The sequence below is a fragment of the Hyperolius riggenbachi genome, chromosome 1, assembly GCF_040937935.1.
Source record: "Hyperolius riggenbachi isolate aHypRig1 chromosome 1, aHypRig1.pri, whole genome shotgun sequence".
Lineage (NCBI taxonomy): Eukaryota > Metazoa > Chordata > Amphibia > Anura > Hyperoliidae > Hyperolius > Hyperolius riggenbachi.
In genome coordinates, this window is record NC_090646.1 from 497430636 (window position 1) to 497452565 (window position 21930).

Consider the following 21930-nt stretch of genomic DNA (forward strand, 5'->3'; position numbering starts at 1 on the left):
GATCTATTGCAGGAAGAGATATTTTGCAGATAATGATCTTTTGAATGTGTACAGGCATCTTTGTGTGCAGCATCTTGCAAAGATTTTATCTGATGGGGAGTGCAGCTCCATAGAATAGACTGTGTAGAGTATGGCTCTCATACTACATGGAATGGGGTAAAATTGGTCTGTGATCTTGCCTTTTCCAAAGACTTTTATCTCAAGTGTGTATGCAGCATTACAGTGATGTGAAAAACTATTTGCCCCCCTTCCTGATTTCTTATTCTTTTGCATGTTTGTCACACTTAAATGTTTCTGCTCATCAAAAACCGTTAACTATTAATCAAAGATAACATATTTATACACAAAATGCAGTTTTAAATGATGGTTTTTATTATTTAGTGAGAAAAAAAACTCCAAATCTACATGGCCCTGTGTGAAAAAGAAATTGCCCCCTGAACCTAATTACTGGTTGGGCCACCCTTAGCAGCAATAACTGCAATCAAGCGTTTGCGATAACTTGCAACGTGTCTTATACAGCGCTCTGGAGGAATTTTGGCCCACTCATCTTTGCAGAATTGTTGTAATTCAGCTTTATTTGAGGGTTTTTTAGCATGAACCGCCTTTTTAAGGTCATGCCACAACATCTCAATAGGATTCAGGTCAGGACTTTGACTAGGCCACTCCAAAGTCTTCATTTTGTTTTTCTTCAGCCATTCAGAGGTGGATTTGCTGGTGTGTTTTGGGTCATTGTCCTGCTGCAGCATCCAAGATCGCTTCAGCTTGAGTTGACGAACAGATGGCCGGACATTCTCCTACAGGATTTTTTGGTAGACAGCAGAATTCATGGTTCCATCTATCACAGCAAGCCTTCCAGGTCCTGAAGCAGCAAAACAACCCCAGACCATCACACTACCACCACCATATTTTACTGTTGGTATGATGTTCTTTTGCTGAAATGCTGTGTTACTTCTACGCCAGATGTAACAGGACACGCACCTTCCAAAAAGTTCAACTTTTGTCTCGTCGGTCCACAAGGTATTTTCCAAAAAGTCTTGGCAATCATTGAGATGTTTTTTAGCAAAATTGAGACGAGCCTTAATGTTATTTTTGCTTAAAAGTGGTTTGCGCCTTGGATATCTTCCATGCAGGCCTTTTTGCCCAGTCTCTTTCTTATGGTGGAGTCGTGAACACTGATCTTAATTTAGACAAGTGAGGCCTGCAGTTCTTTAGGATGTTGTCCTGGGGTCTTTTGTGGCCTCTCGGATGAGTTTTCTCTGCGCTCTTGGGGTAATTTTGGTCGGCCACTCCTGGGAAGGTTCATCACTGTTCCATGTTTTTGCCATTTGTGGATAATGGCTCTCACTGTGCTTCGCTGGAGTCCCAAAAATGGCTTTATAACCTTTACCAGACTGATAGATCTCAATTACTTTTGTTCTCATTTGTTCCTGAATTTCTTTGGATCTTGGCATGATGTCTAGCTTTTTAGGTGCTTTTGGTCTACTTCTCTGTGTCAGATAGCTCCTATTTAAGTGATTTCTTGATTGAAACAGGTGTGGCAGTAATCAGGCCTGGGGGTGACTACAGAAATTGAACTCAGGTGTGATAAACCACAGTTAAGTTATTTGTTAACAAGGGGGGCAATCACTTTTTCACACAGGACCATGTAGATTTGGAGGTTTTTTTCTCACTAAATAATAAAAACCATCATTTTAAACTGCATTTTGTGTTTAATTATGTTATCTTTGACTAATAGTTAACGGTTTTTGATGAGCAGAAACATTTAAGTGTGACAAACATGCAAAAGAATAAAGAAAAAGAAGTCAGGAAGGGGGCAAATCGTTTTTCACATCACTGTATGTTGTAGACTGTCAGCATTCTTGTATGTAACTCTTGGCATGTTTATTTTCTCAAAAAGTCAAATGTGATAGATTATTTTGTAGATTAAATTGGATATATGGTTGTTTTCTTGTTAAGCACAGTCTCTTCTCATGGCAATATTTAATGCAGTTACACACTTGATCCTGGATATGTCATGTGTAGATTTTCCCTCTGATTAGAGTTGTACTCCTCACCAATCATTCATTAGTATTGGAATCAGTAGTCATTCAGAATTTTCTTTTCTGGAAACTTCAACAGGTAGCATATGTTTCAGATAGCTTTCAATCAAGTGTCTGTAAATCTTGTATATGACATGCAGTTCTCATGATAGCGTGATAGGCTCTCCCCTTATGCAGCTTTAAAGTAATCTAGTACCAGTCCAGTGTTTTACTAGAAGTTTAAGGTAGCCATACACTGGTCGATTTGCCATCAGATTCGACCAACAGACAGATCCCTGTCTGATCAGAGAGGGATCGTATGGCTACCTTTACTGCAAAAAGATTGTGAACCGATTTCAGCCTGAAACCGTTCACAATCTGTGGTGGTGGTGGTGGTGCTGCCGCCGCTTCCCCCCATCCCGCATACATTACCTGCTCCGCCGGCGCGACTCCCGGGTCTCCGCTCTTCTTCTCCGCTCTGGTCTGGTCTCCGGCATGCTTCCCTTCTTCCTGTCTGGGGGAAGTTTAAACAGTAGAGCCCCCTCTACTGTTTAAACTTCCTGCCGGGACAGGAAGAAGGGAAGCATGCCGGAGACCAGACCAGAGCGGAGTAAAAGAGCGGAGACCCGGGAGTCGCGCCGGTGGAGCAGGTAATGTATTGCGGCCTTGCGTCGGTCGTCGGGCACTCGAACGCCGCTAGCGATGCGCTCTTTACCCGCGGGCGATCGACGGTTATTTTCCGCACGGCGCGATCGACGGGATCGGACGGAATGGATCGAAATTCGGCATGTAGCGCGAACGATTGGCAGCAGATTCGATCCCAGTGATCGAATCTGCTGTCGAAACGGCGGCAAATCGGGCCAGTGTATGGCCAGCTTTAGTCTGCCACTTTGACAACTCTATAAAGGAACTAAAGAAACAGGGACGCAGACTGGAACGAAGGTGGCGCAAACATCAGTCTCCTGATGACAAACTTTCCCTAATTGCTCACCTGAAAAAATATCAAACGATGATTAACAAAAAGAAGTCCTTATTCCTGTCTCACGAAATTGCAAATGCAGCCAACAGACCTGCCCAACTCTTCCGCACGGTTGATAGTCTCTGCAATCCATCTTGCAGGAAATCCAGCATCAGACCTTCACAGGAACTGTGCGAGAAATTTGCCCACTTCTTCTCAGACAAAGTCTCCTCCATACGATCTGATATTCAATTCACAGCCCCAGAAACCCATGCAGAGCCATATAACAGGTGCAAAAATAGCCTACCACCATGGTCTGATTTTAAGGTAATCACTGAAAAAGACATCTTGGATATCCTCTCAAACCTTCGCCAGACTACCTGCGATCTGGACCCTGGCCCCACTAAGTTCATGTTGAAATGCCCTGAACTATTTACACCGGCATTCCACAAAATAGTCAACGGCTCCTTACAAGAAGGGTGGTTTCCCTCTACTCTGAAAGAAGCAATCGTCAGGCCTCTACTCAAGAAACCATCCTTAGACCCAGATGCTCTAAACAGCTACAGACCTGTCTCAAACCTCCCCTTTCTGGGAAAAGTTATTGAAAAGGCTGTCTACCTCCAACTTGAAGCCAGGCTCTCCAGAAACAACATCCTTGACCCTCTTCAATCTGGTTTCAGGAAATATCACAGTTGTGAAACAGCCCTCACCCAGATTTGCAATGATCTGCTCATTGCAAGAGACAAGGGTCAATGTTCCATCCTGATTTTGCTCGACCTCTCAGCGGCTTTTGACACAGTCGATCATGAAATCTTACTCAACAGGCTACAAGAGTACTGTGGCACAGATGGCATTGTTCTCCGGTGGTTCAACTCCTTCCTGGCTGGCAGAACACAAAGGGTAGCCTTAGGGCCCTTCCTCTCCAACCCTGTACCACTAAAATACGGTGTACCTCAGGGCGCAATATTATCCCCTTTACTGTTCACCATATACATGCTGCCACTTGGAGAAATCATACAAAAACATGGCCTGACATATCATTGCTATGCTGATGACACCCAGCTATATTTGTCATTCAAACCACCTGATGTCACAGACCCTACTCCACAAATAAACGCATGCTTAGCTGAGCTTCAGGAGTGGATGAATAATAATTGGCTAAAACTTAATGCTGACAAAACTGAGGTTCTTGTTATCGAGGGCCAGGGCTCAACAGCAAAGCAGCTCCAGTCTCAACCAACACCGCTAAGGATAGGGAGCTCAGACCTGAACAACTCAGACTGTGTGCGCAGCCTGGGAGTACTGATTGATGGGAAATTAAGCTTCAGGAATCAAATCTCAGCTGTTGTGAAACATTCCTTCTTTCACCTAAGGAATATTGCAAGGATTAAACACCTAATTCCTTCAGAGGATCTTCCAACCCTAGTTCATGCCTTCGTCACATCAAGGTTAGACTACTGCAACGTCCTCTACACAGGCCTGCATAAGAAAGACTTACGCCACCTGCAACTAGTACAGAATGCCGCCGCAAGGCTGTTAACGAGCCAACCCCGCCATTGCCACATAACACCAACCCTGAGCTCACTCCACTGGCTACCGATAAAATGGAGAATTCTGTTTAAGATTGGCTTACTGACATTCAAATCCTTGCACAATCTGGGCCCTGGATACCTGAAGGACTTGTTGCAACTACATCACACCCCCCACAATCTTAGATCAAAAGGACGTAACACCTTGGTCACCCCCAGAGTCCACCTCAAAACCTTTGGAGACAGAGCCTTTTGTCATGCTGCCCCTACACTTTGGAACTCCCTGCCACACCCAATCAGGACAGCCCCATCCCTGGAAGCATTTAAGTCTAAACTGAAAACCTACCTTTTCAGTCTGGCATTCATGAACATCTGACTATCTCCTCTGTAACACAACCCAGCCTGAAACCCTGTATTAATCTGAGACACAGCTATGCGCTTTGAGTCCTATGGGATAAAAGCGCTTTACAAATGTTATTGTATTGTATTAATGCATTAACAGTTCAGGTTGTTTAGAACATTTTATCTGTAATATTATCAAATAGTCCCACAAATAACTATATTTTCTGAGTTGACTTTGGCTAGACATCTTGCATCTTTAAGTCTAGTGTATACAACAATCTTTGCATACCATGGTATTTGAAGGCGTTTCACTCTCTTATGGCTCATAAACACGGGGTACGGCTGTCGCCGCAACCACGTGGCACGCGCGTGTTGCGGGGACAGGTCGCCCGTGTGTATGACGCGCGGGCCCCGAACAGTCGCCCGTCGGCGCTGTCGCCAGGCGATTGACATGTTCAATCGCCAGCTACAGCTGTCGCCGCAACTGTCGCTAGTCCGCGTGTGTATGCGGACTAGCGACAGGAAACACAATGCAAGTGAATGGAGCATGCGGCCGGGGGATGCTCCATTCACAGACAGCTTCTGCCGCGTCTCTGCCTTTCTGGCGAGACGTGTGGATAGCTGTCGCTCCCTGGTCCCTTGTAGCCATGCAACGCGGGACAATTGTCCCCCGTGTGTATGTAGCTTTAGTTTCTTCAGTACTATATATATATATATATATATATATATATATATATATATATATATATATATATATATATATATATATATATATATATATTTATTAGGTATTGACATTTTAGTTATTTTTGCTCTTAAAGTCTTGTAGCGGTTGTTCCTTTTGTTATGGTGCATCTACCTTTTCCACCATAACGCAATGCTAGAACCAGTCATAGGGCAATTTAATTTGTCCCAGGATGCATTCTTGAAACTTGAAAAGGATGAGTAACAACGGTTATCTCCAAGTTGTATTTTCAAAGAGATGTTTGTATTGTTCTCCTTATCAGTCAGATTGCAAGATAGCAGTTTCATTCACTATGCAGTACTCAGCATGCCACCCACTGAATAGTGATCCACATGTATGTGCTGGTCACTGCTCACCCCCTAAACTGTAAAGGCTCACCAGATGTTGGCCACCTCACAACCAGGTGGGTTTAAGCACATTTGGAGCCACAGAACACTTGAGGCCACAGAGCAATGTCATCAATAGTCACTTTAAAGGGCAACTGAAGTGAGAAGGATATGAATGCTGCCATATTTATTTCCTTTTAAGCAATACCAGTTGCCTGATCCTCTGCCTCTAATACTTTTAGCCATTGACCCTGAACAAACATGCTGCAGATCAGCGGTTTCTGACATTATTGTCAGATCTGACAAGATAATCTTCACGCTTGTTTCAGGTGTGATTCAGTCACTACTACAGCCAAATAGATCAGCAGGGCTGCCTGGCAACTGGCATTGTTTGAACGGAAATAAATATGGCAGCCTCCATTTACCTCTCACTTCAGTTGCCATTTAAAATTCAACTGGTTTATTCCAAATTCCACATAATGCAGAGTAAAACATAAAAAGGATAATAGCGAAATAGCGTAACTCATATAAAACAAAAGAAATTACCTGCACTATTAAGCGTGTGCACTCACAAGCCCAGACAAGAAGAAAATCTCATAAATTTTACTCAAGCCATCCAAAGAAAAAAATGTAGCTTGACTTATTTGAGCATAGTGGGAAGCAGGTGAAGAGTTTTTTTTTTTTTTTTTTCATTTTCATCTGCTCTCTCCCTGTTCAGAAATAACCCTGTGCACTGCTCAGTGAGCATAGCCTGGTGTAGGTGCATACCTGGCAACTTTCAGGCAGTACTAAGATTTTGAAGTGGCGTAACACAGTACAAGTGTGTAGCATCTTTCTAGTGCCCCTTATAGTGTACCCCAAAGTAAATACTCCCTTTCAAATGCTGCCTCAGTAAGCCAGTCCCAAAAATCCAAGTTGTGTACCAGGTTTCAAGTGCCTCCTCTCCCTCCCCTTTCACTGTGTCCCAAACTGCTTAGGCCTCTTTTTCATGGATGCCTGAACTGCTCATTTGTCAAGCAAAGCAGTAAACTATTTTTTGTGTAAACTAGTCAACTATTTTTTGTGTAAACTAGTCTGCCACCCACAACTGCCATTTGGGTTCAACTCAAACACAGCCAAATGACTACGGTTGTAACACCACGCGTGTCAAGCACTAAAATGCAGCGTTACCATGTGGTGAAAAAAAGTCTCATGTTGCATCTGAGTATGGCGCAACTCCATGGGAGGGACGCCTGTGGACTGGAGCAGCTAACAGGTGATTAATTCACCGCCTGTTAGATGCTCGTGGAAAAGAGGCCTAACTGGATTCAGCAGCTGGAGAAAGTAATTAGAAAGCCTACTGAGTCAAAATTGCACACTGGTTGTAAGGATTTAAGCAATGTGTACAGTGTGTAGTACACAGGGACGTCAGAAAGACAGCACTGCTGGACATTCCACTTTTGCGTTGGGTTGAGGAGGCATTGCTGCACACATTTTAGTGTACAGCACACTATATTGAGTAGCTACATTATCATACTTAGAAGGCTTGCACAGTCCACTACCATTTGGGCATAGATGCATAACCTGCTATCAGATCAATGGCAGGTTAAGGTTAAAAAAAAATCATATCTTTTGAGTTTGTTACAGAAATACAGTTTACAAATCGGACACTGTAGAAGTGGACATGCGTCAGTCCCTCTCATCATGTCTGTTGGGCTGCTCTGGTCTAATTTGAGAAGGACAAGCACGTGACCAAGCGCTGCACTAGTACGAAACTGCTGCTATGCTGTCCTATCATCCCCTGGTCACCCCCCCTTTCATTCACCGCAGCACCAACAAGACACCAGGTTTGATCTTTTCATGCTGGACATTGTTTTGAATTGATGGCTGTTTTGCTGTTACACATGGGAATAAAAGCATTTAAGGAGACAGTGCCCAGGCTGCATATTTGTGTACAACTAATTTGAGAAGTGCTACAGCAGCTGACAGTGTGAATGGAGCGTGAGTGTCATTGAATGGCATCAGTTCTGCAAGTGCCATGCATTGCTGTACAGGGAGTGCACAATTATTAGGCAAGTTGTATTTTTGAGGAATATGGTAATTTTATTGTTGAACAACAACCATGTTCTCAATGAACCCAAAAAACTCATTAATATCAAAGCTGAATATTTTTGAAAGTAGTTTTTAGTTTTAGCTATTTTAGGGGGATAGCTGTGTGTGCAGGTGACTATTACTGTGCATAATTATTAGGCAACTTAACAAAAAACAAATATATACCCATTTCAATTATTTATTTTTACCAGTGAAATCAATATAACAGCTCAACATTCACAAATATACATTTCTGACATTTAAAAACAAAACAAAAACAAATCAGTGACCAATATAGCCACCTTTCTTTGCAAGGACACTCAAAAGCCTGCCATCCATGGATTCTGTCAGTGTTTTGATCTGTTCACCATCAACATTGCGTGCAGCAGCAACCACAGCCTCCCAGACACTGTTCAGTGAGGTGTACTGTTTTCCCTCCTTGTAAATCTCACATTTTATGATGGACCACAGGTTCTCAATGGGGTTCAGATCTGGTGAACAAGGAGGCCATGTCATTAGTTTTTCTTCTTTTATACCCTTTCTTGCCAGCCACGCTGTGGAGTACTTGGACGTGTGTGATGGAGCATTGTCCTGCATGAAAATCATGTTTTTCTTGAAGGATGCAGACTTCTTCCTATACCACTGCATGAAGAAGGTGTCTTCCAGAAACTGGCAGTAGGACTGGGAGTTGAGCTTGACTCCATCCTCAACCCGAAAAGGCCCCACAAGCTCATCTTTGATGATACTAGTCCAAACCAGTACTCCACCTCCACCTTGCTGGCGTCTGAGTCGGACTGGAGCTCTCTGCCCTTTACCAATCCAGCCACGGGCCCATTCATCTGGCCCATCAAGACTCACTCTCATTTCATCAGTCCATAAAACCTTAGAAAAATCAGTCTTGAGATATTTCTTGGCCCAGTCTTGACTTTTCAGCTTGTGTGTCTTGTTCAGTGGTGGTCGTCTTTCAGCCTTTCTTACCTTGGCCATGTCTCTGAGTATTGCACACCTTGTGCTTTTGGGCACTCCAGTGATGTTGCAGCTCTGAAATATGGCCAAACTGGTGGCAAAGTGGCATCTTGGCAGCTGCACGCTTGACTTTTCTCAGTTCATGGGCAGTTATTTTGCGCCTTGGTTCTTCCACACGCTTCTTGCGACCCTGTTGACTATTTTGAATGAAACGCTTGATTGTTCGATGGTCACGTTTCAGAAGCTTTGCAATGTTAAGAGTGCTGCATCCCTCTGCAAGATATCTCACTATTTTTGACTTTTCTGAGCCTGTCAAGTCCTTCTTTTCACCCATTTTGCCAAAGGAAAGAAAGTTGCCTAATAATTATGCACACCTGATATAGGGTGTTGATGTCATTAGACCACACCCCTTCTCATTACAGATATGCACATCACCTAATATGCTTAATTGGTAGTAGGCTTTTGGGCCTGTACAGCTTGGAGTAAGACAACATGCATAAAGAGGATGATGTGGTCAAAATACTCATTTGCCTAATAATTCTGCACTCTCTGTATAGTGCACTGCCACTTGCATTTCAAAATGAGTACAAACTCTTAGCCTGGACCGCCATCAGTGCAGCTGGTACTGCCATATGGGGCTTTGCCAGGCTAGGAGTGCAAGGGACATGGGGGAGGGGCGACTTCTTTCCACCCTCCCCCTCCTGTCTTCTTGCCATATGCAGAACTACATGCAGTGGGTGATGTTAAAGATAGAGAATCACATCCTGCAGTGTTAGATGTTCTGCAGCGACTGCCTGAGCTCTACTTCATGATTCTCCTGCACGTCTTGTGATTACATGCAGCATGCAAGAAATCAGGGAGGCATGGAGCGGAAAGCTGCTGTGGAGGATGGAAGCAGGGCCGGGCCGAGGCAGGAGAGGCTCCAGCCTCAGGGCGCAGTGTAGAAGGGGGCGCACAATTCACTCAGCTGTCATTCCCCATTGTGTTTGAAGCAGAAAGAAATAAGAAAAGGGGATACATGGCAATGACTGCAAGCCAGATAACTAGAGAATAAGGGGTTAGTGGGGTTGGGGGCTCTGGGGCACTTTTTAGCCCAATAGCAATCAGTGTGTGACAGCTGGGGTGGGAGGGATGGAGGGGCGCACTTTGGTGTATCAGCCTTGGGTGCTGGAGGACCTTGTCCCGGCTCTGGATGGAAGGTCATCTAATGCTGAATGAGGCGAGTCTCTGTCTTAAACCCCACCCGCTGAGCACAGCTCTGCATAGGCTGAGGAGGTGGGGGGCACTTGACCACCAGGGAATACTGTGAGGGGATCACCAGCCAATCCCGTCATACTATGCCAAAGTTGCCAATGAGGCGGAGTGACCTCCGAAAGCTAAAAGGAAGAGAACGGTTAATTGCAACCTGACTAGCCAAATAAACAATCTATGAAAATATGACAATGCGGTAGTGAGTTCAAAGGTGGCCACACACGATACAATAAAATGATTCGATTTTACGATAATTCGATAAAAACAATCGGATCTCACGGATTAATGAAAGCTTTTTTTTCATTCGACTGAAAAATCCGATCGGATTTCCCGTTTTGTTCGATTTTTATCGATCCGGAATGCCAGATATTTTTCTTCAATCTTTCTAAAGATTGTATGGTGTGTTTTAGATTGTCAATTTATTAATATACACACCCCAGCAATTTTGTCAGAGTTTCCAATCAGTTTTATCATAATTGGGGAAAAATTGAACACACGTGTGTGTGGTACATTGGTCATATTTTTTAAATGTTACAATCAGTCAGAAAAATTGATTGCAATTCTTAAATTGAACAGATATTTAAAAAATTGTATGGTGTGTGGCCACCTTTAGTGTTTGAGGACTTGAATTTCAAGCATAGATCAGAATAATCAGGTAACGAGGGCAAACTGGAAGAATTAAAGCGGAACTGAAAGGTCCTAAAAAAAAAATAATAAAATAAGTTTCACTTACCTAGGGCCTCTGCCAGCCCCCTGCAGCCGACCTGTGCCAGCGACGTACCGATCCTCCGCTCCCCCAGCACGGCTCACTTTTCTTCTTGTAGTGGAAGCCGACTTCTAAGTCGACGTCCACTGCGCCTTTGCCACACATATCCCCGTACACGTTCCGGTGGCCAGGAGCAGGGGAACAGAAGTTCGGTATGTCACGTCGTGGGCACAGGTCGGCTGCAGGGGGCTGGCAGAAGGCCCAGGTAAGTGAAACTCTTGTTTTGTTTTTTTTTAGGACGTTTCAGTTCCCCTTTAAATCATTAGTTTCATTATTAAACTGCACACAAAATATGTACATTGGAGCTGGCAAATAAATATATCTGGCAGCGGAACAGATTGCTTGGAGAGAATAAGAGATAATTTATTTGTTTGTTTCAAAGTTCAAAATAAGCATTTCGTTTGGCCGATGTCCTGCTGGCCTGGCTTGTCAACTGATGGAAATTCAACGACAGACGATGAAGGACCCTGGACCAAGTGTGTCCCTGGGTTTTACTAACTTCTCCAGTCCAGCCTGGTGCAGCTGGAACAAGGGCAGGGTTTGACCCAGAGAGAGAAAATCTGGCAGAATTCCTGCTTTATAGACACAATAAAAATGAGTAGTATTGTTCCACCCCTGAACAAGCAAATTTCAAACACAAGAAATAATGGGGTTTTATATGAACCAATATTCTCTATTTATTCTTCGTTCACAGTGTCTTCAAATTGCGGACAGGATGTATGGATACAGATACAGAATTCCAATTCACATAAAAAAGGCTGCCTGACACGTGTTTCACGGCCAAAAGATGCTTCCTCAGAGGCACACTGTATACAAACATCTGTTAAAAAAACATATACATTATAGATCGTATGAGTCGAATACATACCATTAAAGACCTATGCGCATGTCAGGGTAAAGGGCCAATGCAAATATAAATACAAACAAACGTTTTTTTTCCTTTGAAGCTTTTGACCAGGTTTAGAGGTGTGAAAACCCCTGGAGACTTGAGGACTGCCTGCCTGTGAAGCTGTACCTTTTATGATTTCTGTCAACCTTAATCTGAGATGATCTGAGGTGGATGACTGCTTAACCTGGCAGGGGTTACTGGGAAAGCCAGGAAGAATCCTTTGGCACAAACTTGCTAATTTTACCCAGTTCTGTGTTGGGGGATTTAACTTTTGAGTGACTGAGGGCACTTCATGATTCAGTAATAGGATGCATTCACAATTTCTTCGGTAATTGGAATTGCCATGATCACAAAGATGTCACAGGTGGAACACTTAAAGGGGCACTATGGCAAAAAATTGTAAAATTTAAAATATGTCCAAACATATACCAATAAAAAGTACATTTTTTCCAGAGTAAAATGAGCCATAAATTACTTTTTTCCTATGTTGCTGTCACTTACAGTAGGTAGTAGAAATCTGACAAAAGCGACAGGTTTTGGACTAGTTTATGTCCATAGGAGATTCTCAGGGATTTATTTATTTTCAAAAGCACTTAGTGAATGGCAGTTGCTTGGTCCAACTGCCAAAAAACTGTGTAGCGAGCAGGGAAGCTGGCCAGCATAATTGTTTAAATCCTTTTTGGGGAATATCTTTATAAAGAATAAAAGCCTTGCTGAGAATCCCCTATGAAGAGATGGACTAGTCCAAAACCTGTCACTTGTCAGATTTCTACTATCTACTGTACGGGACAGCAACATAGGAGAAAAGTAATTTATGGCTCAATTTACTCTGGAAAAACATATTTCTTATTTGTTTATGTTTGCACATATTTTAAATTTTACAATTTTTCGCCATAGTGCCCCTTTAACTACCAGGTAGTACTGTGTAGGGATGGGGGGACCAATAGACTACCAGGGAACACTGTATAGGGATGGTGAAGGCACTAGAGAATACTGTGGGAGAGATGGGGGATACTAGACTACCAGGGAATACTTTGAGGGTATAAGAGAGACGATTAGACCACAATTAAATACTGTATGGGGATGGAAAGACCACTAGACTACCAGGGAAAGCTATATGTGGGTGTGGGGTGCTACTGGACCACCATGACATACTGAAAGGGGGAGTGACCACTAGACTACCAAAGAAAGCTATATTAAAAATGGTGGTGTGTCATTTACACTACTGTGAAAAATGTTATGGGGGTAGGGGGGGATCAGGGCCGGGCCGAGGCATAGGCTGGAGAGGCTCCAGCCTCAGGGCGCAGTGTAGGAAGGGGCGCACAATTCATTCAGCTGTCATTCCTAATTGTGTATGAAGCAGAAAGAAATAAGAAAAGGGGATACATAGCAGTGACTGCAAGCCAGATAACTAGATATTAACCACCTCGGCGTTCTGATTCCCAAGGATTTCTGTGCAAAAAGCGGTACATTTAATTTTCAGCACCTTTTTTCCTGTAACTTACCAAAATGAGCCAAGCAAGAGTTTAGTATACATTCTGAGTATAATAAAAGTGTCAAACACTAATTCTTGTCAAAAATAAAATAAAATTTATTAATAACTAACTGAAATACCTTGCATTTTTCCTCAATGCAGAAATATAAAGAAAATGCAGAAATAAATAAATCAATGCAGAAATAAATAAATGAAGGCAGAAACAAAATTATACAGGGTACAAGTGTACCTTAGAACACTTCTTTAGTGTGGTAGATCTTGAAGCATGGTAATGCGCAAAGTGGCACGTCACAATCTGGGCAGTAAGTGCGGGTCTCCTTCCGCATCTTTTTGCCATCCTTGTCCTTCTTATTGCAGCAAACAACGCACCTTCTTGTAGGGTTTGCTTTCTGTGGGGTCGGTGGCAAGTACTCCACAAAGTGTCTCCCTGAAAGCCGTGCCGGATTCACGACATATGATGCCCTGCGCCCCGGTCTAGATGTTGACTCTGGTGGGGGGTACTTCATGCAGATTGCTTCCGTCAGCTGCCAGACAAAGTCATGGTGGGGTACAGGCCTTACACACCTTTTCTTGTAGAGCACATAGCCATTCCACAAACACTGCTCAAGTAAGTGGCGGAATTTTTTTTTATAATATTTCCGCTGCTGCTTGCGGACAGCCGGATAGAAAGTCATGGCTCCATCAGCCCTGTCCACACCCCCCATAGTGTTGTTGTAATCCAGTATGGCTTTGGGTTTATCCACCTCCTGTTTACTCCTGTTGGTGGTGCGGACAGTCTCGGCATTATGAATAGTGCTGAGGACACATACATCACGTTTGTCCTTCCACCTTAGAGCCATCATTTTGCCTTTCTGCCAGGCAACGACCTCCCCCTTTTTCAGCTTCCTGGCAGAAAAGGCCGGCGGCAGATTGCGACGGTTAGCCCTCAAGGTACCATAGGCATCGGTTTTATGCTGGACCAGGTAATCAAAAAGTTCAGGGGAGCTGTAGAAATTGTCTGTCGTCAGGCAGTACCCCTGATCCAGCAATGGCTCAATTAGGGTTAGGACAGAGGAGGTGGCACACCCAAACTGGCTGAACTGAGGGGCAAATTTGGTGCCTTTGCCCGTGTAAATTACAGAGTTCCAGATGTACCCGGAGTTGGCCTCACATAACATAAACGACTTCACCCCAAAGCGTGCCCTTTTTGATGCAATAAATTGCACCCAGCTCAGTCTCCCCTTATATGCCATGAGGCTTTCGTCAACCGTGATGTCGCGATCTGGAACATACACAGCCTTGAAGTTCGCAACAATCATCTGGTATATGTCCCAAATTTTTTTCAGCTTGGGTGCGGGATGGGTGGCCTCATCAAACTCCTCGTTGTTTCCGAAGTGCAAATACTTCATGATGAGGGTATACCGTGGCTCGGACATAACAGATCCAAAGAAGGGCGTACTGAGGATCTTATTAGTGGTCCAGTACCACTTCTGCAGCGGCTTACCAACAACTCCCTGGAGGATGACGAGCCCCAGGAACACCCAGATGTCGACCGTCACTGGCTCCTCGGCTTCCTCATCACTGGTCTCCGTCTCCGAAGACAGATTACCGGGAACCTCGCTGTCTGGCGATTCCTCTAGGAGCTCGTCTTCGCTGTCGCTTGCCTCGAGGACATCCAGCAACTCCTCGTCACGCACACGCCTCCGGGAGGACGAGGCCATGACCCCAAGCAGGGTACGGGGTCACGGGCAGCGACAAAAAAAAAAACAAAAAAAAAAAACAGCAAAAGCAAACGCACAGGGATCACAGCGTCTTGAAAAAGACGGAAAGCAATACGCAATCTGACAGTAATATGAACGAAGCTAAGGCTGGAAAAAAGCAGTAATCGCACAGAAATCGCACAGAAATCACAGATGATAGCTGAAAACAGACTAACACTGGACGCTGGGGACTCTGAAAGAGGGAGAGCCAGTAACTGTTCAGGGCTTTTATTGAGAGCTGACAGGTGTTTGTGTTTGTGCAAACAACTTTTTGAATTACACTAGCATGATTGGATTACATAGAGTTTGTTTCCCTATGTAATCCAATGATGCTGTCGCCGCGACGGACACTAGGGGGCGCAGGAGCCGGCTTCAGAGGAAGTGGCTGGGCTACGCCATCTTCCCTGACTGCCGGATCTCCGTAGGCTTGCGGAGAGAAGAGGGGAGCGGGGACCGGAGGATCGGGGGAGCCTGGGACCGGCGATCAGAGCCCAGCAGGAGGGAGAGGGAGCCCCGCAGCAGCCGCAGCAGCACAGAGAAGGCGGCGGAAATCACGCACTGCACAGCGGTGAGTGGGGACAGCGCTGGACGAGCTGAGCTCGTCCTAAACACTAGCAGCAACTTTTTCTTGGACGAGCTCAGCTTGTCCAGAACGCTAGGGTGGTTAAGGTGATGGGGAGGTTGTGGGCTCTGTGGCCCTCTTAGTCTAATAGCAATCAGTGTGTGACAGCTGGGGTGGGAGGGATGGAGGGGCGCACTTTGGTGTCTTAGCCTTGGGTGCTGGAGGACTTGTCCCAGCTCTGGGGGGGATACGACACCATACATTGTGCCCCTGACATGCATTGGTGTACGATGTACATCCTTTTTGCGTTGTGCTACATTAGATTTTGTGTAAACTAGCCTTACGGGGGAGGGTGGACTGCTAACGCACCAGTGAAAAGTAGTACTGCTGGGAATACACTGTTAGATGGCTCGATTGATAATTTCCAACATGTCCGATCACCCGCCAGATTGACTCTACGCTCGATGCAGCGGGTGGGACAATGGAAAAAGATAAGGAAAACGAGCAGAAAAGAGAATCGTCTGTGGGGACGAGCGGGAATCGATCCGGCAGCATAATCGAGCGGTACAAACAGTTTGTACCATGTATTCCTGGTATAAGGGGCACAGCATAGGAATCACTATTAGGCTGGGCTGCAAACCAAGGAGCATTATGTTTGGGGATTTAAGGGAGTACTTTGCCTAATTATGGTTTGTGTTTTTTTGGGGGGAGGGGTATGACTTAGCCTATATGTATGGTGGTTTACAGTGTGTGCTTTTGCCTGATTATGTTTGGGGGAATCCTTGTCTATTGATGTGCAATGCTGCCTAAATAGATTTGGGGGAATATGCTGTCTAATTGTGTTTCTTCTATGGGCAATGCCCTGAAAGACATCTCAAGCTCACTCCAACCTGATTTATCGCAAATTCTTTCTGTTTTAAGAAATCAAACTTTTGTTTTTCTTAGCATTTTAGTAAGGGGGCTTTTAGGACCATTGTAGTCCCTTACACACTCCAATGAGTTCACCATGAGCTTGCTGATTAGTCTGTACCTCTCTGTATTACAAGCCCTACTCCATAGAACCAAATTAATTTATGCCATGCACTGATGAGGATCAAACAATCTGAAACAGTCTGTATGCATGTTAGATTATTATGGCTCTGTATAAATTAACAAGCTGACACATCATTGCATCCCAGTGGATCTGGAGCTGTGTTTAGCTTCTAAGGGCAACAATGGTTAATTTGCATATATTCAGCAGTGATGCATTGGGAGACATCTCAAGCTCACTCCAACCTGAATTATCGCAAATTCTTTCTGTTTTAAGAAAGCAAATTTTTGTTTTTCTATGGGTAAACACTGCCTTTTTAAATATTTTTTTGGCCAAGGATATTTTTAATCAACAAATGTTTGTGAATTTCACTTTGATCATTTGGCATGATCTTGTGCTAAAGTAAAGCCACAAAGTGAACACAGAGGTATCATAACAAATCTTAGATAGCTTTGCCCAACCCAGTGCATTGCACCAGTGGCACTTTGTCAGGGTGTACACACTTTTTTTTGGGCAAACGATCAGTGTGTACGTAGTTCCAGCGCAGACCTGCAGTGCCTCTAGGGCTTGGACCACACTGCACCAGATGCACTAGTGCAGACACATTATCTGTAACCTCATTCCCATTACGCATCTGTTGTACATCAGGTTCACAGCTGTCAACACCGCTTGGGTTCACCGCTACTGGAGACAAGTGGGGCTCCCCATAGCACCTGATCTGCATGCTTGATTACGGTCTATGGCTAAGAGTATTAGAGAGCAAAAAAAAATCTAAAGCTGGCCATACACACATTGTTTTTTATCACTTTAATTGAATCTGCCAGTAATCTATTGTTCATACATATCCAATAAATTTTGTGCAGTTTTTCAATCAAGCGTCTATATGTTGGAAAATCTTTGTGGGATAAGGAGCTGTGGGGGATTGATGGCCCATAGATTTGTCCTGCATTAAGCAGTACAGAGCTTCAAAGATTTCTGCTAAAAACTATCAAAATTAAGCTTGCTGTGATAGGAGTAGTTCACTATCCAATCAAATTCTACTGGAACACAATCGATTCAATAGGCATACTGGGCCAGAATTTAACTTTGTATGGTTAGTAGGGATGAGCAAGCAAAATTTTGGACTTTCAGATTTTGCATAGAGCGATTCTCACAATTCCAACAGTTAAGTTTGCCATTAGGCAAAAATGAGTAAGTACACTGGGCAATCAAATTTTTTCTTTCTTTGTAAACAATGATAAAGTAGACACTGCTATATCAATCGTGAACTGCTAACTTATCAATGTTAGCATGTGGCGAGGAAGCAGAAGATGTGGTGGTGGGACTCTGGAGAGGTGAGACACTGACTGGGGGGAATTTGGCTTTGGCTAACTAGAATGTGGGGGTGGGGTCATCTGGCTACTTATACTGGGGGGGGGGGGGGGGGGCAGTGGACGACTCACCACCTATACTGTGGGGACATCTGGCTATCTGTACTGGGACAGGTCCGGATTTAGGCCATGGCCTAGCGCACCACAGGAGCAAGGGCGGGTGGGCAGCAGGCTAAACTGGTGCAGCATTTGCAAGCAGGGAGATCAGGCAAGTGCGGTGGCTGATGGAGATGGTGCTGCTGTGCTGAAGAAGAGCGGTGATGTCAGTGACATTGATGGCTGCTGCTGTGTGGAGGCAAGCGCCTCACCTATATTGACAGGGGGAGGGGGAAAGGGAGGAAATAAGGGAGTCATCTGGCTACCAATACATACTGGAGAGGGGGGGGTCATCAGGCTACCTATACTAGGGGAAGAGGGGAGGAGTCATCTCGCTACCTATACTGAAGGGGGGCAGCTGGTGACAGTGGCCTTGGGAGGCAAAGAGTACAAATCCGGGCCTGAGGAGGGATGTTACCTGGCTATGCAGTGGCTGGATAGTGTACTGGTTAAAGTGGACCCAAACTAAAAATACAAGATTTAAGAAATAAAATCTATTTTCTAAATTATAATAATAAATAGAAGCCTTTTTTCAGCTGCATGATGACAAATATAAAATATTTTACATTTTTAGGAGAAACCCCTCCCTTCCTTTCATATTGCCAGCAAATAATCCGGCAAACTGGTGGAGTAGATGGTGTCCAGCAAAGGAGGAATTGCTAATGGCTGCTCCCTGTATAACCCTAGTTATGCAAAGAGGAGGGTGAAAAGCATGCATTGAAATGCTCATAGGCTTGAAGGAGTGTTTATTTATATTTGTATGTGTCAGAGCGGTGCAAATAAATATTTTGAATTAAAAAAATGTTTGGTTTGGGTCCGCTTTAAGTGCTCTGCCTTTGACATGGGAGACCAGGGTTTGAATCCTGGCTAGGGTCAGTACCTATTCAGTAAGGAGTTCAAGGAAAGACTCCCTAACACTGCCTCTTGAGCACGTCCCAGTGGCTGCAGCTCTTGAGCGCTTTGAGTCTGACAGGAGAAAAGCGCTACACAAATGTTTGTATTATTATTCTATGGGGACATCTGGCTACCTGTACTTGGGGGAGGGGCTCAGTGCACACTATGCTGCGGTAGTGCAGTGTAGCGTGCGCTGGTAACTTACGTGTGCTCCTTGTAACCAGTGACCACTCCACTCGTCCCGCCCTGAGCCCTGTCGGGTCTAGTGGCTTTCTAGGACGTGATCCCTGCAGGTTGATTGGCCCAATCAGCTGCCTGTCAAGTCACAGACAGCCTATTGGGCCAATCAAAGCATCGGGATCACGTCCTAGAAAGCCACTGAACCCGACGAGGCTCAGAGCAAAGAAACACCAGAGGGGATCAAGGAGAACCCCCTGAAAACCTTGTGAGTGGGTAGTATGAGTGGGTACACACAGTCAGTTGTTGTTGCCTGAAGGTTTTAGAGTATGAGCACTGTATACTGTGTGTATACACAGGCCTTGTTTTTCTATACCAGAACGAGGTGTCTGTTGCTATAGAGGGAGGAGGTGGATGATGTGAGGTGCACAAGGGTGTGGCATCTGGCAGGAGGGGTAGGGAGGACAACTATGTGTTCAGGGCGTAGCTGTTTTTTTTATGTTGGGTCTTTAAAGGAAAACTTAAGTGAACTATAAAAAATGAGATTTACTCACCTGGGGCTTCCCTCAGCCCTGTATATCGCCCCCTATGCTGCTATTGCGACCATAGCAGCATAGGGGGCGATATACAGGCTGGGAACGCGAAGAATCACTCGCGTTCCCATGCCTGTCGGCCGGTGACCTCAAAACCGGAAGAGTTCGCCGGCGGGTAGGGGAGCGTCAGAGCGGGGCTGCGAGGGCACCGATCGGCTGCTGGGGGCTGAGGGAAGCCCCAGGTGAGTAAATCTCATTTTTTATAGTTCACTTAAGTTTTCCTTTAACCACTTGTTGTTTGAACTACAGTATATTCACGTCTGCTCTGCCAAGTTTTGGTGGGAGGGGCCACTAGACTACCAGGGAGAGCTGTACAAAGAAAGGAGGAATCACTAGACTAGACTACCTGGGAATACCATGTTCAATAATAACTGTTGCAGAATAATTGGAACTAAAAAAAGTTTTAAACTTTAATTACAAGTTACTGCAGTCCTGTAAACATCAAGCCACCCTTTGCTTTTTATCTAGTATACAGACGGCAGGGCAGAAACGACTAGTCTAGAACAGCATAGAATAGATAGATCCCATGTGATTGCATGGGATCTGTCTATTCTATGCTGTTCTAGACTAGTCTTTTCTGCAATCACAGTGCCATCTACAGGCCAGAAGTATGAACACATTTTCCCTCTTGTTACAACTGCAACTTCTTTAAAAGAATGTCAAAAATGCAAATATTCAATTATAAACACAAAGCAATACTATGCAAGTTAACTACATCACATAGTCCTTTGTCTACATAGGTGGTCTTCTGACTGAGTAGATCTGGTTAGTTCTGTTTCCAGTTCTCCTACTTGGTCATCAGTCGTAATATGACCATGTCCTTCATGAAATGAAACATCGAACAAGTCCTGCCAAACAGGTGCAAGAAGACTGGCATTCGACATACGTCCATCAGACAGTTCATATGTATAAGGTCCTTATTTCCTTGTCACACTGAGCGGGTTAGAAAATTTGAATTGTCCCTTTTTCAATGTCCCAGGTCTCTTAACTCTAACTAGAGATCCAGGCTGAAAGTGGACTTCTCCACGTTTTATCTTGTTGCACTTTAACAGTCTTAGCAACTGAATATCTTATGCTGGGAATACACGGTTCGTTTTTTAGGTGATTAGATGATTTGATAATTTCCGACATGTCCTATCTCCCTTTCGATTCTCTCGCCGCTCGATTTCTGATAGAAGTAAATGGAAAAAAATTAAGAAAAACGAGCGGAAGATAAAAGAATCAACTGCAGAATAGAGCGGCAAAAACGATCGAGAGGAGAGACACACGGCAGAAACGAACCGTGTATTCCCAGCATTACAGGCACTGGATGTTGTGGAAGATGTATGTCAACTACATGAAATTTAGTGTGCATACAGTGGGCTTGAGTCACAAAACGGTGCTGTTAGCACGCTGTGAAAAGTGCTTTGCGCAAAATTTTGTGTGATAACGGTTATTTTGTGGAAAAAATTGCGGTTATCGTGAAAATTTTTGCACGCAATAACCGGTTTTTGCACAAAACCCGTTTTTTTTCACGCAAAAACGTGCAAAAAGCCGTGCTAACAGTTAGCACCATTTTGTGAATCAAGACCAGTATGTCTGCCATTTAACAACTCAGCTGGTGATGCTTTTGTAGTTGCTCTTTAACCTTTTGCCGACCGCGTCACGCCGATGAGCGTGGCCGTGGCGGCAGCCCCAGGACCGCCTAACGCCATTTGGTGTAAAGTCCTGGGGCTCTGTTTTGAATGAGATCGCGTGCACGCTGCGCACGCATCTCATTCTCGGAGGGCGGAGCTCCGCCCCCTCTTCAGTCTCCGAGCAGCTATTGCCGCTCGGGAGACTGTTAGACGGCGTAATCGCCGTCTAATTACCCGTACAGCGTTGCGATCAGCAGCAGCGCTGTACTGGGGACAGCCGTGTGACACGGCTGTCCCCTCCTGAGCCACGGAGATGATCGGCTGTCATAGGCTGAAGCCTATGACAGCTGATCACAGGGATTGGCCGGCGGGGGGAGGGAGGGGGTATACAACAGGGAAGAAAAAACACCACAGTTTTTATTTAAAAAAAAAACAAAAAAAACCTAAACAAACAAACACTGGGGGGGGGGGGGGGGGGGTTATTAGACCCCACCAACA